Genomic DNA, 15,243 nt, shown 5'->3' on the forward strand with positions numbered 1-15,243 from the left:
CTCAAATTAAGTTTCTGTTACTTGCAGCTAGATAGCCTGATAAACGTCGAGGGATAGCTACAGCAACAACTCTCAGACATAAAACGAACTGTTTAAACTGGCATCGGACTCAGGGCACAGATATAAAGGGAATGCAGCCAGAAGGACAGCAGGCAGCTGCCCTCGAGGAAGCGAATTCTGGGCTGCATGGTTCCCTTAGTCGGGTGATGGAATTTCATGGTCTTTGATGTTTAACCAAAGGCCAATTAGTCCCTAAATATCCTTTGCTGCCACATGGAAGAGGGAGAGGACACAGGCAGGTTTAGCCTGAGAGCCAGCAGTGGAGAGAACAGGTAAACTTAAGACAAAGAAAGAAGAAGAAGGAAAAAAAGAACAAAAACATACAAACGGACTGTCCTTGTTTGTTTTGTGTCAAGTTAACGCAAAACTAAAAACAGGACTATAGGGGAAAAGGAACCTCTCTTAAGAAAACACCTCTATAAAGATTGTCCTGTGGGCCACTGCGTGGGATGTTTAGTTGATTAATGAGTGAGCCTGGAGGGCCAAGTCCACTGTGGGTGGTGCCTGACCTGGGCAGGTGGCTCTGAGTCATATAAGAAAGCAAGCCGAGCAAGCCAGAGGATCAAACTAGTAAACATCACTCCTTCATGCCGTCTGCTGCAGTTCCTGCCTCCAGGTTTTGTGACCCAGATTAACCCTTTCTTCCTTGAGCTGCTTTTGGCCATGACATTTATCACTGCAAGAGAAAGCCAACCCAGACATGAATTGAGGACTCCCCACCTAATGTGGAGCCTGATAAGAGGAACCAAAACAATATTCGTGTTAGTCACTACATTAGCTCAGGTTTCCATTACTGTAACAAAATACCTGAGACATCTGACTTACAAAAAGAAAAGGTTTATCTCGCCTTGAAACTTTGGAGGTTGTAGACCATTGTTGGGTGACCTCAGCTCATTGTTTTGAACCTCTGGCAAAACAGCACACCGTGGCATGAGAACATGGCAAAATCAGCCATCATAGGAACCATGAAGTACAAAAGAGACAGGAAGAGACGGGAGTCTCCAAATTCCCATTAAGAATATTTCTTCAGTGACCTAGGACCCTCCCAATTGGTACCATGTCCACCTTCTAGGGTCACAACTGTGAGACCAAGCTTTAACATGTAAGCCCATTGAGGACATTTCTCCACACTACAGCACCCATCTTAAGGATTCTCCAAGGTTTAGAGAGATGGTTCAGAGAATCAAAGCACCTGCTTTGCAAGCATGAAGACCTGAGTTTGAATTCCACCACCACATGAACTAGCCAGAAATGGCTACATAGAGCTGTAACCAAAGCACTGTGGGAAACAGAGATAGGAGGGTCACTGGGCTTTGCTGGATGGCAACTAGTACCAGGTTCAATGAGAAATCTTGTCGCAAGAGGATAAGGCCACGGAGGATAGGTTATAGGAAACTTTTAAAGTTTCCTATAATCTCCATATGTGCACAGGCATGGATACACACATGCACACACATACAAGCACACATACAGTAAACCACATGCACACATACACACAAACACACACACTACATAACATACACACCACATACCATGCACACAACATAGACAAATACCACATACACATGGCACACACATTCTACAGTACACCACACACACACACACACACACACACACACACACACACCATAGACAATGCATACAACACAGATAAACACCACATACATATATATATACCACGTAAAATATACAAAACATAGATACAAACCACACATTCACACATGGCCCACACACTATACCATACTCACACCACACACACACAAACACACACATATAAACACACACACCACATATACACACCCACATAAATACATTATACCATACATACACTACTATGACAATACATGCCACACTACACACTCATACACACATAGACACACATGCTATACCATACAAGCACCACATGCAGTTATACATACATACTCACACATGATATACACATACATGCACACACACACACACACACACACACACACAGACACCTCTAAATCAGCTGTGAGAAAATAACCACAAGTCCTGCTGTATGTTCTGAGCCTTGTGCTTTGTCTGTCTATGACATAGAGCACAGTTCTCAAAACCCTCCTGATCTGGCTTCTCCTTCCACTCCAGGCCCTATTGTAACTGAGTCTGTCCACACCTCTGCTGTTCTTGTCTCCTGCTATGGGTCTATGGGTCACTCTTCCCCCAGCATTGAAGACACTGCTGGAGATCATGTTCAGCGTGTCCCATACCCCATACCATTCCTGCAGAGACCCCACATTCCAAAACTGGCCTACCAGCCCCAGTCCCTCAGGAATCTCAGAAGAGTGCTCCTATCAATCAGATAGGATCCGGTGACCATCTTTGGGCCAATTGCTTTGACCAGGGCCTGAAGTCTGCTGCTACAGAAGATGGTGGACAGATAGTTAGAATCACATAGTTGACCTGACAGAGAAGCTCTTCTCTAAAGAGAGGAAGGATGGGGTAGGTGATATGGTGGGGGTCAACTCAAAGCGACCAGTCTCCTATCTATTACACTTCCAGCACTTGGCAAACCACCTCATGCCTTTGACCTCCTCTGACCCCCTTCTTAGAGGAGAGGGCCCACAGTTTCCCTGCTAGCCCAAAAGCAATCATGGCTTTCATCTGCACAGCAGGTCCTCCCACTGGCGTGTCTCCTCTGCCAGTCACAAGCATTCTTCCCCTACCCTCCGTTCCTCCTTGTCACCGCCTTAAGACCTTTTCCCTCTTGTGAGGAGATATTTGCAATGGCCTCTCCTTTGCTCTGTTCAAACATTTTATTCAACAGGCATTTATAAGGTGTCCTTTATGTACTGAACTCTGCCGTCTTCCTATTCTCTAAACCATTCTATCCACCACAACCAAATTAATCTTCCTCAAGTACTCCTTTGATCACATCATTCTGGGGTTCTAAAGTCTTCAACGGCTCCCCACTGCCTACTGAACATAGCTCACTCTCATCAGTCTGGTATTCAAAGTCCTCCATAATTTGTCCCTAACCTACCTTTCTGGCCTTACTCCTACTATTTCCTTGACACAGAGTATGCTCCAAACGATCTGATCTATTTGCTTTTTCTTGAACAAGCACTGCTTTTCCACAACTGGGTTTTTGCCTCATCTCTTTCCTCTGCATGAAAGTGCCCCTGGCTTTTCCTTAGTCCATTCCTACCCAGCTCAAACATTCCCACCACCTTTTCTTGATATACCTGCCAGAAGAAATGGCTATTTCTTTAGAGTTCTGTAATCCTTTGTTTGGGGCATTCATGAGACACTCAGCAATGATGCTTTGCCCTGCAGATCAAGTGATAGACCAGGTTAAGACTCTACCACACTTCCTACCTGAAATGCCTGCATCTGTTTTCTAAGGATACTTTTGAAAAGACAGGGAGGAACAAGGCACTTTCAGCCTGTGTGTATGTATTGTGGGTGATAGCCTTTGGATTTTGACCTGAGAGCAGCCACCTGTGAGAGGGGAAGTCCTGTAGTTTAGGGGTCTCATCTCACATGTCTTCAGAACCATGCCTAGAAACATGAGTTTGAGGAAACTCTAGGATCTGTGCGTTCAAGCTTAGATATTCTCTCACCATTTCCAAGATGCTGGGACTTCTTCACGTTTTCTATTAGGAGGATGTGTGGAGGGACCCGTCAGGATTGAATACACTCAAGGGTCATAGTAGACACTTTCCTTTACTCTTATTTTTTTTTAAGATTTATTTATTATTGCTTCTCGGCCTTTTGGCTAAGATCAAGTGTAAGATTTACTTATTTATTTTATGTATGTGAGTACACTGCCACTCTCTTCTAACACACCAGAAGAGGGCATCAGATTCCATTGCTGATGGTTGTGAGCCACCGTGTGGTTGCTGAGAATTGAACTCAGGACCTCTGGAAGAGTATGCAGTGCTCTTAATCACTGAGCCATCTCTCCAGCCCCTTTCCTTTACTCCTGATACTAAACACTGATGTTTTTATGAGACACATAAATTTATTTTTATCTTCAGCTGGTTGATCTTTGTAGCTGATTTCATTTGACCATGGTGTTGACTGTGAATGGCTCATAGTAAAGTCTGTGGCTACCACTAGCAGGGATCTAGGTCTCCATGACACCCTGGTAGTTTTTAATCCACCTGGGATAACACCAACATCTCTTAGCCCTGATGTTTTATTGTTTCTGCTTTTTTGTTTGTTTGTTTTCATTTCTTTTTGGCTGACTCTCTTCTGCTATATGATTCACATCGTTACAAATGGTTTTAAATTTTTGTCTTTTAGGGCAGAATATTATCAATAAATTAAATAAATAAATTTGCCACCCAATAAATGAGAACGTGTTTCATTTTATCCTGATGAGAGATATCAGTGAGGAAAATGAGTTCTTGGACCAGTGGTTCTGAGGCAGAGCCAGGAGGAGCAGATGGAGCAGGTGATGCTCTGAGGTCAGAGTTGTAAGAAAAATTAGGTCTTATGGAGAAAACAGGGGCTCGGGAAAGATGATGAAGTTTTAGAACTTGAAGAGATGAGAGGGGTTTGACAAGGCAGAAAGCTTGGAAAAGCTTTTAGGCAAGTTCTAACAGGGCTGCATTCAGAAAGGACAGGGGGTCCCATTGTAGCTCTGAGGCCTCTGTGCAAAGGACCCAAGTGGGGTTCAGGTGGTTTTATGGAGGATTGAACTTGGGGAGCAGAGAGAAAGAGGCCTGCCTTCCTTTGGTGAAGTGAAGCAAAGTCAAGGCCGTCTTAGAGTTGAAAGCAAGAGGGGCTGAGATGGGGCTCCCTAAACAAGCAAAGACATCAACGCCAAATGAATTAAGTGGTATGAGCCTGGAGCCCTGGGTCTTACCTAAGTGCACATCATGGTTACAGCAAGGCCTCCTCTATGTGGGAAGAACTGCCGTGTAGGTATTGGAGGGGCAATGGAGATGGGCAGAGGAGTGATTGAAGGGGAAGTCTTGGCTTCTGAGAGGGAGGCAGCAGTGAACACTCACCGGAGTAGCATAGGAAATGCCTGGGCCAATGGGCTGTGTTCCCACTGACCCCTGCAAGTGCTTAACACCTTCGGGACGATATGACTGAAGACAGCAGGGTATCAGAGAGCACAGCTGTGGGCAAGAGTGAACTTTCACAACAGGATCCAGGGTCCTGTGATATCACTGAATGTAGGTAATGAGAAAGGTGTTTATTGGGTGGCTCTTCACTTGCTCATCCAACACTTAGTGAATATTTAATGATTTCTGAGCACTGTGCTGGGGGATGGAGACAAAAAGATTACCAACACGTACTTACCGTCCTTAAGGAGATCCAAGGCCAGGGAGGAAATCGATATGTGAGTGAAGCATTAGAGTAGGAGGCATGAGTAATGCTACAGTTCAGGCCAGTGCAAAACGAAGCAGTCAAAACAGGTTTGAGAGACACAACAGTGAACTCCACATAATGGACCAGGACTTAGAAGGATGAATAGGCGTTCCCCAGGCAGAACAGCCCAGGCCTTAAATAATAGGGTATACCTTTGCAGCCCTGAGAAGTTTGGGGGTGGTTAAAAGACACAGGATACAAGAGACACAATCAAATGCTTAGGGCAAGGCTGGGGAAGCTCCCAATATGGCATCTTTGGCCCTTTAAGCGGTGCTATAGACTTCAAAACAGTTAAGGAAAAGTAGTGCTGAGGCTGGGAAGATGGCTCAAAAGATAAGAGCACTTACTATGCAAGCATGAAGACCTGAGTTCGAACCCCAGGCACCCACATAAAAAGTCAGTTGTGACTCTATTCACATGTAAGCCAAGAATGGGACAGACACAGGAGAATGGCTGGCGCTTGCCTCAGGTCAGTGAGAGACCTTGTCACAAGGTAATAAAATAGAGAGTGACAGAACAGGAGACCTGATGTCCTCATGTGATCTGGACACACACACACACACACACACACACACACACACACAGAGAGAGAGAGGGGGGGGGGAGGGGGAGGGGGAGGGGGAGGGGGAGGGAGAGGGAGAGGGTAAGGAAAAAAGAGTACCCTCTGGATTTCATGACAAGTAATACCAACCACTGGGAAATTTCCAGGATCCTGATGTCAGATGAGGCTCCATCTTCAAATTACCATCAGAGGAACCAGCTTCTATTTCTTTAGTTCTCAGGAAAGAAGTAAGGCTTGGACACTGTAGGACAAGTGAAAGGTTAACACAGAGCATAGGAGAGACTCTGGGGCAAGCAGCAGATGCCCCGTTCAGCCTCCATTTCATCCTGCCTTTCTGAAGACCAGGCATGGGCCCTCCATTCCTCACACTACAGCAAGAGTGGATTTGCATGCCAAGAAAAACTGAAAGGCCATACTTCTTCCTACGAATCAAGTTGTTATTGTTCAAATACATTATTAACGATCGAGGCCGCGGTCGTTTACAACATGGTCATCACAAAAGCAGCTGTTACCATTTACACATGGCTCTCTGTGCGTTCGTTATTAAGGTAATATTTTACCATGCATGCGACTTGCTCAGGGGCTGCATGCTTAATGCGTGGCTTGAACAGACCCCCGCTCCCTTCATAGAGGTAATCACTTCTTCCTTTCTGTACAGGGACGCCAGATGCCAGAGAGAGGAAAAGCAGGAACAGGAGATGGAAACACAGAGTTATGAAAAATGGAAGCAGAAACAGAGCTATATTTTCTCCCATCCTTTTTTCTCCTTTGCTGCCCCCCCCCCCCGCGCCCTACCACTGCCCCAGCCACTGAATGAAAAATAAAAATGCAGAAAACCTCAGGAGCCTTGTAACTTTCCAATCTTTATTTAAAAATAAACCTGCTGCCGTGGTTGTCACTGCTTCCAGTCAGGGGACACATGCTCCGATTCCACTGCCCGATATTTATGTACGAGAAGGTAAGTGCTCTAAAGAGAAAAAATAAATCAGGTTAGACCTTACAGAAGGTGCAGGGGATTCGCTATCAAAGAGAATTTGGCAGCCAGTGTTGTCCTTGGAGGAACCCACGAGCCAGCATCTGTAGGGTGGGGAGACGGGACATAAGGCACATATGGGGCCTGTTGTTCTGATGGCTTCTGGGCTTCACATCTGCCTAATGAGGAAGCAAGGGGAAGAGACACCAAAGCTTTCCCTGTGTTATGGACTGGCCATGGCAATTTAGAGAATGCAGGGAGGCAAAATAATACCCCAGCAGCAGGGATCAGACCTCTCTCTTCCTGTCCACACTAGGCCAACCATCTAGCTTCCCCTCACCAATCAGATGAGCCTGGAAATCTGCATGGAGCATTTCAGGAACACTTGCAGAGACCATCTGTAACATCCTAATAGAATGAGAAGGGAACCAAGCTAGCATAGATAAGACGCCTGGCATAGGGACAACAAAAAGGCATTGTTCTAAATACCTGCAGAAAGTCAACTGTGTGTCCCAGGAGACCCATCCCATCCGAGTGTTCAATGGATGCAAAGCAAGGCAACTTGCATGCTGGAGGATGCGCTGAAGGTTAACCCAGCTGGCAAAGAGGACATGAAGAGCGTATTACAGAAACAGAAATGCGTGCAAAAGTCCTGAGGCAACTCAGAGTGTGGCTTAATGAAGCAAGGGAGAGCCATATGCCAGAGCTCAGAAAACTAGGAAAGGAGAATGTAGGAGGCCAAAGAAAGCCAGGTGTGGTGGTGTGTGCTCGAAATCCCAGCACTCAGAAGGCTGGGATAGTAGGACAGTGAGCCTGAGCCTAGCCTGAACCATACATAGACAATGAGGCCAGCCTGGGCTACATATAGTAAGAATATATTATGGTCAAGGAAATAGCAGTTGATGAAGAGCCTTGGTTACTTTAGGAGCCACTGAAAACCAATGCTCTTTCAGAAAGACCTCATGACCCAGTGTGGGTCGCGCGCGCGCGCGCGCGCGCGCACACACACACACACACACACACACACACACACAAGCCCTCTTCAGTGTGAACAGCTGCAAGAATTCCCATGTGCTCAGTAAGCTAGGGATATGTCATCGGAAATCCATGACACTTTAGCTATGATGGTGGCAGAGACTAAAGGCTAAGGAAAGGAGAGAGCCAAGAAATCACTGGAAATCAAAACGAATAGAAACTTGATCAGTTAGAATAAGGGGACGAAGAGGACAATTCTGGGTTTCTAGCTTTGACAAACGCAAATGTAGCCTTTCTGTACTTGGAGAAAAGAAACAGAGGAAGAGTGCCAAGACTGTCTGAGAACAGCAGATTTAGGTTTGTAACCTAAGTGTTGGAGACAGTGAATAGTCTTCAAAGTAGAGGTGTCATGTGAATGGCTGTGAATGTGGCCCTGGACTCCAAGGATGTATCTGGATGAGGCAAATGAAAAAGCCATTGGCGTATGGATGCTAATTCAGGGTCAATCACATGGGGAACAATCAAATAACCTAAAGATGGGTGATGAGTCCTGGGCAACCCCAGAATACAGATGTTTAACAGCAGAGAAAGAACCCAAAACGGAGCCTGGGAAGATGTCTCTAGGCAGGAAGAAGGAATGGAAAGAGTGTTGAGGCAGTCAGATGGAAGGTATTTCAATAGAAATAATGGCTAGTGAGGTGAAATATTACTGAAAAGTCGGGAGAGACAGGAATGTAAAGTGTTCATTCGAAACATCAACACCAAGGTCACCACTGACCTAAGCCACTGCAGTATGAAAAGCAAGACCCAGAGATAGGCTGGCACATAGTCCCCTCTGAGCAAAATTGACACGTGTTAAGGTCTTCCTTAAAGTCTGTCAGGTGGATGCCTGCAATCCTAGAGGAAAGCAGAGGCAGGGCGATCAGGGATTCAAAGTCATCATTGGCTACATAGCCGGCCAAGGTTATGTAAGCCCTTGTCTCAACAAGAAGAAAGAAAGGAAAAAGAACATAAATAATCAGTAAGAGTGATATTTCTCCTATCCTATTGAAAGAAAACAGAGATGAGTGTTAATGGTTCGGTTTTGCTTGTTTGTTTATTTACTTCATTTTTGTTTTGAGGTTACTCTGGCTGTAACCTTGGCTGTCCTGGAACTCACTCTGTAGACCAGGCTGGCCTCAAACTCACAGATATCTGACTGCCTCTACCTTCTAAGTGCTGGGATTACAGGCTTGTACCACCATTGCCTGGCGAGGGTCAATATTTTAACAAGAGAGATTAAGATTAAATCCAGAGAATTTCCCAGAAAGAAGCCTGCAGAATGTCCACGAGAGCTGACAAAGAGGAGAGAAAGCCAGAGATAGAAGCAGGATCAGGACAGATCCCTATGTCCCAGGGACAGGTTTGCTGCTGCCCTTCCTGGGGGTAGAGTACCATCGCAATTATCAGAGCAGAGCAGTTCTGCCCAGGGTGGCCCTGTCCTGCCTGCCCTGCCTCAACAGTAGAACGCCCTCTTTTCTCAGTAAGCCAGGCAGCCTAGGTTAACATGAACCTAGCTGTCTAGCACAGAGCACCCAAAGGACAAGCACAGAAATATATGCTCGCAGGGCCAGCCGAGTGACCAGGATGACAATGTAATGCCCGGCCTCGGGTCAGTAATGGGGAGGTATTAGTCATCTCTTCAGACCTCGGCTCCATTATTTTTGCCGGAAATGTGAGAACAGCTCTCACTAATAACATGTGGAATCACTTCCAACTATTTGCCTTTCAAGTCAGCCTCCTCAGGTCGGGTGACATATCTCGTTTAACAGGGGTGCCATTAGAGGGAAGATTTAACGTAGGGCTAAAAGCATTTGTAGCGGGAGCTGTGGGTGGGTTCCTTTTTAAGCTTTCTGTGGCTGGTAACGTGTATCTCTTCCCTCCATGCTATTGGGTTTTGTTATTGAAGCCTTTTTCTTTTCTGGAGGAGGTTGGTCATTAACTCTCCCATGCCCAGAGCATCCTTTGGCGTGAATAGGGCAGGTCCCAAGATGAACCAAAAATCTCTTTGTCAACCAAAGACTGCATGAGCATCAGCAGACTGGCTTGTTGACTCAGAGCATCTCACTGTCTCACTCCCTACTGTGGAGATCTGCTCTCTTCCTACCCAATGACTTACATAAATAACTAGTGGAATAGTTTGAATAAGATGTCTGCCTGGTCTCAGGCATTTGAATACTTGGTCCCCAGGTGGTGGTGGTGTTTGGGGAGGCTTTGTGGCCTTGCTGGAGGAAGTATGCCACTAAAGGATGATTTGGAGAGATTAAAGACTTGTGCCATTTTGAGTTCACTCTCTTTATTTCCTGTTTTCAGCTAAGATGGGAGCTCTTTGCTTGCTGCTCCAGTCGCCATGCCTACCACTGGCCATGCTACCCCATCCTTAGCAACCAGAAGGCCAACTGGATGGTTTGGTTTCCTCTATAAGTTGCTTTGGCCATGGTGTTTTAGAATAGAGATAGAAACGTAACAAATATACCAGAAGCATAAACATAAATTAACCAGCCCGTGAATTTACACATCTGCTAACAATTAAAATCCTGCTTTTCCCTTTGTTTTGAGAAGCCCAACAGCCAAACCAATAGTAGGAAGAAGGAGGGCTAAGGTCCCAAAAAAGGAGTTTAGCATTTTATTAAAACTTTTTAATTTGATTGACACTTTTGTTTGTTTGTTTGTTTGTTTTGTTCCCTTTGAAGGCTGAGGCCCTATAAGACCCTGCTTGAGCTCCTTAGATCTTCATCCCAAGGCTAGCATCCTATGGTCTCACCATCTCTACCTATCAAAGTGAGAGGCTTTAGTTGCATCCATTGAATCCAGAGCTTTGCCTATGGGAGGAGTGCTATAAGCACAGATCAGTCATACCTTTCTGGGTCACAAGTAACGACTGAAAGAAATGTCAATCAAAGAGGCAAAGGGCATGGAATCTCTTCCATTGTGTGATCTGCAAATGTCGCAGTGGGCTTGACTATCGATGCCTGGAAGTGGCACATAAAACTGTCCTCAGATCCGAGCTCTTCCCTCATTGTTCCTTGGCTGGGTCTAAGTCCTGAATCCATGTCACACAAGACCTGGGCACAAGTATCTGAAGCGGCATCAGGACGATTCCCTCGCCACCACCACCATCTGGAGTCCACTAGAGAAAGGACTTCTCATTCCTTCCCCGTCATCCAGGTCTGAAACTAGACACTGATAGAACATGACAAGGTGCCCACCTCAGTTCTGTTTCTGTCCTTCATATGTTGTCTCCTGACGGTTTCACCTGCTTTGAGTAAGACTGAAAGACGAGTGGACTTAAGGGAAAAATAACACATGGTGCTTCCAAAGGTTGCCCTTCTGTTGCCTCTGTTACAGATACGCCCACGTTGTGTCTCCTTACTGGCTTCCCACCTTAAGGACAATCTCTAGAAGCCATCTTTATTCTTCTTGATGCCTAGATGGTCTCAAGAGAAGCTCCCAGTTAAATGGAGAGGCTGCTCTAGCTCCTACTCTCATCATTCCCAGACTTCTAAAGAAGAGTCTCATCCATGGGAGATGGAGGAAGAAAAGGTCTATGGAAAGGGTTTGGAATTCAGAGGGCCATGTGCACAGCTCTTAGATGGAGCAGACAGTGAAGTTTGCTGTTTTTTCTCTGCAAGTTACCACATACAGAGAGGTGGTACAGCAATAGGAAGATGGACAGGTGGTCTACAGAAGATGGACTGACCTAACAGATGGGGGAGAGCTTGGTTCAGACTGTAGTCAATACTCATGGAGGCAATGTTAGTGGAAGTAGTCAACAGTGACCCTCAAAGGCTGACTGACAGCATGGGCATAGTTCTGGGCAATAATCCACAACAGAACATGGTCTCAATCGCTTCAGCAAACTAAGAGAGCAGGCTCAGGAATCTAGAATGGGGGAGGGAAGGACCAGGGAAGAGGCTAGCCATGTCAATCAGTTTTGGAATTGAGGAGTTAATAGAGGATACAAGACAGAGGGCTCAGTAGTATGAATAAGACTGTTCAGGACAGATTAAAGAGAGGGGTGTCCTGCAGTCTTGTCTCTGAGTCTATAGAAAGACACTCAAGTGCAGTATTCTCCCTACATGGAGGGGCACACTGGTGCCCTCAATGCCCAGTTAAGGCAGGCTCTGTAACTCATGGGGGCTGGCTGGGAAAGGGAGGAATGACAGGCTGGGCCACGTGAGCACTGTTGCCTGGCAGATTTCCAGGCGCGGTATATGTATCCAAGGCCAGAGGCTGAGCCACTGCCAGCCACATGTGACCTCACGGGTCTCCCTTGCCAACCAGCAGCAGGAGCAAGAGACTCCAGAGGCTCCCTCAGCTTCAGAGAGAATTCTGCAAACAAGACTCAGATTTTAGGGGTTAATCCATAGCCCCACGAGGAAGCTGTGAGCCTCCTCTGAAGGGCAGCTCCAGCAAGTCGGCTGAGACCAAAGGAAAACCAGGAGGCTGCCGGCCTGAGATTTGTTTTGGCAGCAACTCCAAAGAGCAGCCCCTCAATCGGCTCAGTTGTCTGGGTTCTCAAAAGCAGTGGCTGCCTCCCACCAGCCTAGCTAATAGGGCTGAGCTGCCGGGACCACAGCCTCTGTGTACCAGGCCCATGGTCTGTTGCTCTGGGTCTCACTTCTGCAGGGAGCAGTGACCAATGACAAGTCCTAGTGAGATGCATGTTTATCCAATACCTGCTAGGTGAATGCCATCCCTCACCCCTCATCGCCCACTCCTCTATCAGCATGCTCAGTTGGCCTTTCCCTGCTTAAGGATCTGGACTGTAGTGTTTATGCATTTCTGGGGCTGAGGAGCAGGGAGCCAGCACATGACTGGTTGAGGAAAGAGAAAGAGAGGGGTTATGGTCTGGCCTTCTATATTCCTAGGACACGAGATTCTGCCCAAGAGAAAGGTTAACATAGGATTTGGATCTGGCCTCCACTTGTCAGATCCTCTCCCCTCTCCCTCAGCCCCACTCAAACTCCCAGGGAGGAAGCAGGATGAACTGTCCCTTTTGCTAAAGTGCAAGGTTCGGCCCTGGTTTCTTTGGGCTCTGAATTTCTAGAAAGAGAAGTGGCAACTTTTATCTCTCTTCTCATTTGGACCTCTCCAGTCCTATCCTTCATTCTTCTCCAGGGCCCCCCTGGGAGGACCCAAGTAAATTGTCCGTTAGACCATCTCAGCCCAGAAATGGTGGTGCAGATGTGGTGTGGCAGATAAGGTGACCAGCGTGGGTATAAAAGTGAAATTGGAGGACCCTGTACCCAAGGACTCATTGAGGGAGGGAGCATCATTGTACACGTAGGAACCAGAGAGACAGCAGCAGGTGACCTGTTGCTCCACATCCATGGGATGCTGGGTAGGGCTACACATCATTGGCCTACTTGACAGCCTTCTCTTTCCTGGTGCACGTTGGCCTGGTCCTGATGACCTTTGGATGGGGGTGTCAGGTCCCAGCCATAATGAGAGCTCCCTGGAGCAGCCACCATTTCTTCCAGAGCCTCGCTGGAGAAAAGAAGGCCAGGGAAAGACTATGCCCCAGTCTGTCTGCCATACCTTGTCCTAACTGCTCTTTTCCTTAGGTGCGCATCCCAGTCGGCATCTCTTTCGTCTCCATCCAACTGCTGACTTTCCACTGGCCTGGGAAAAGCCAGTGAGCTCAGACATGCCTATTGAGTCTGTACCACTCTCCTACTCCAAACCCACTTAGGTAAGAGGCCTGGAAGGTTCTGCAGCAACATGAAAGCTGGCCGGCAGGTGGGAGGCAATGGTAGAAAGAGGGAGACCCATAGCATATGTAACCCACAGGCGCTAAGTAAACCTGACTCAACAACAGTTGTCCCCATGACCCACAAGTCCCTGGTCACTACAGGGGACATCAAGAACCTCAAAATGGAAGGCTCTGCTCCCCTTCCCCTGCCCATCAAGAACCACTGCCCTGATGAACCCCAAGCCACAGGTGTCTCTGCCCCATCTGTACTCCCTTTGACTTGGGTGCCCTCGCTGCTCTATCGGAAGGGCTGAACTCCTCTGTGGACACAGGTAGATGACACTGGGCCAGGGGTGCTTTAGCTACAGGTCTCAGACAAATGTTGTCTTAAGTTTGCACAGGGCATAGCTTCTGAGCCATTGATTTATCCTCATTGTTGAGAGCTCCCCAGAGGATATAATAGTGGCCACAGGCAGGTCTTCCCTGTTCTTCTACATGATCCCGGAGCATCCCACCCTTAACTCTCCTGCCTTATGCCTAAGATCAGTGTACCCCACCCAAGTAATCTACCCCCAGCTCATCCCTCTGGAACTTTCTGATCACTACCGTCTACACCAACTCTCCTCTCTATGGAAACGGTGCACTTAAAATCCATGGCCCGCAGTCCCATACGTGCTGGAACCAACAGTTGTTTCAGATGTGTACATCTGATTCTCTCTATGAGGATAAGGTCACGGACGGCAGTAAGTACTGCTTTGCTTGTTTTGATTCCCACTGAGCTGAGCATAGATTGATGTGGGGTAAGTGCTCAATAAATGCTCATGGACTCGCTTAATGGATGAACAACCTTGCAGGGGCCCTGCCCCATCAGAAAGGGAAGGCAGCCTTAGTCTCCTCCAGCTCACCTGGAGGGACCCAAGGTGCTATGTCCTGCGGGTAGACTCCGGCTGGCTAGTCCTGGCTCTTTCCCATCAGCCCCCTTGGTCTTCTGAATCCCTCTGGATTTGAAGGAGGCTGATGCTCGTGGCTCTTACAAACATCAATTTGCAGCCACCAGGATGTAACTTCACCCTATGCTGCGTTTATAAATTAATCTCCTGGGATTAGATTCTGTGTTTTAGTAACACTCCTGAGGCATTGTATTTACACATTAATAATAAAAGGGGAAAAAAAGTGAGACAAGTTCTGACAACTTTCAATAACATTCAGAAATAAAGTGTGAGGCACAGAAGTGTCCAAAGTTAATTAAGACCATTTGGTACTGACGAGGGTGGGGGGGCGCTGCCTGCCGTTCTCCGACAGGTGCTATTTCTGAAACCCAATTTTCTTGTCTGTAATGTACCTGATGCCTGCAGAAAAGGAGGTGCTGAAATAAACCGGACTCGCCGCGCAGCACTGAACTCCTGTCTTGTATTAAAGAAGTAGGGACACTTTGTCAGATAAGTAGGAGGCCTGCAGTGAGCGAGCACACCTGCTCCTCTTCACAAGTGGTGTCCTGGGGGAATTTGGGAGTGTCGTGTTCCCTAGAGCTCTCCGCTAGCAGCTACAGTGGACTATCAGATATATACCTGATGAACTCTACCTTAGAGCTCC

General features: G+C 47.0%; 1 long non-coding RNA gene across 8 annotated transcripts in view; it reads right to left on the minus strand.

Annotated features, from left to right (window-relative positions):
- Positions 1–6,103: 6,103 nt before the first annotated feature.
- Positions 6,104–15,243, minus strand: part of Gm31816 — a 108,745-nt gene continuing 99,605 nt past the window's right edge. For 6 of the 8 annotated variants that reach the window (XR_001779165.1, XR_001779161.1, XR_001779163.1 and 3 more), the window contains one exon: positions 6,807–6,935. This is a non-coding gene — a long non-coding RNA (predicted gene, 31816). Of the gene's footprint in view, positions 6,210–6,806; positions 6,936–7,430; positions 7,539–15,243 lie in introns of those variants that run through there. The other 2 variants (XR_001779162.1, XR_001779164.1) reach the window with 2 other exon arrangements.

This window comes from Mus musculus, chromosome 9 (assembly GCF_000001635.26).
Source record: "Mus musculus strain C57BL/6J chromosome 9, GRCm38.p6 C57BL/6J".
NCBI classification, from domain to species: domain Eukaryota; kingdom Metazoa; phylum Chordata; class Mammalia; order Rodentia; family Muridae; genus Mus; species Mus musculus.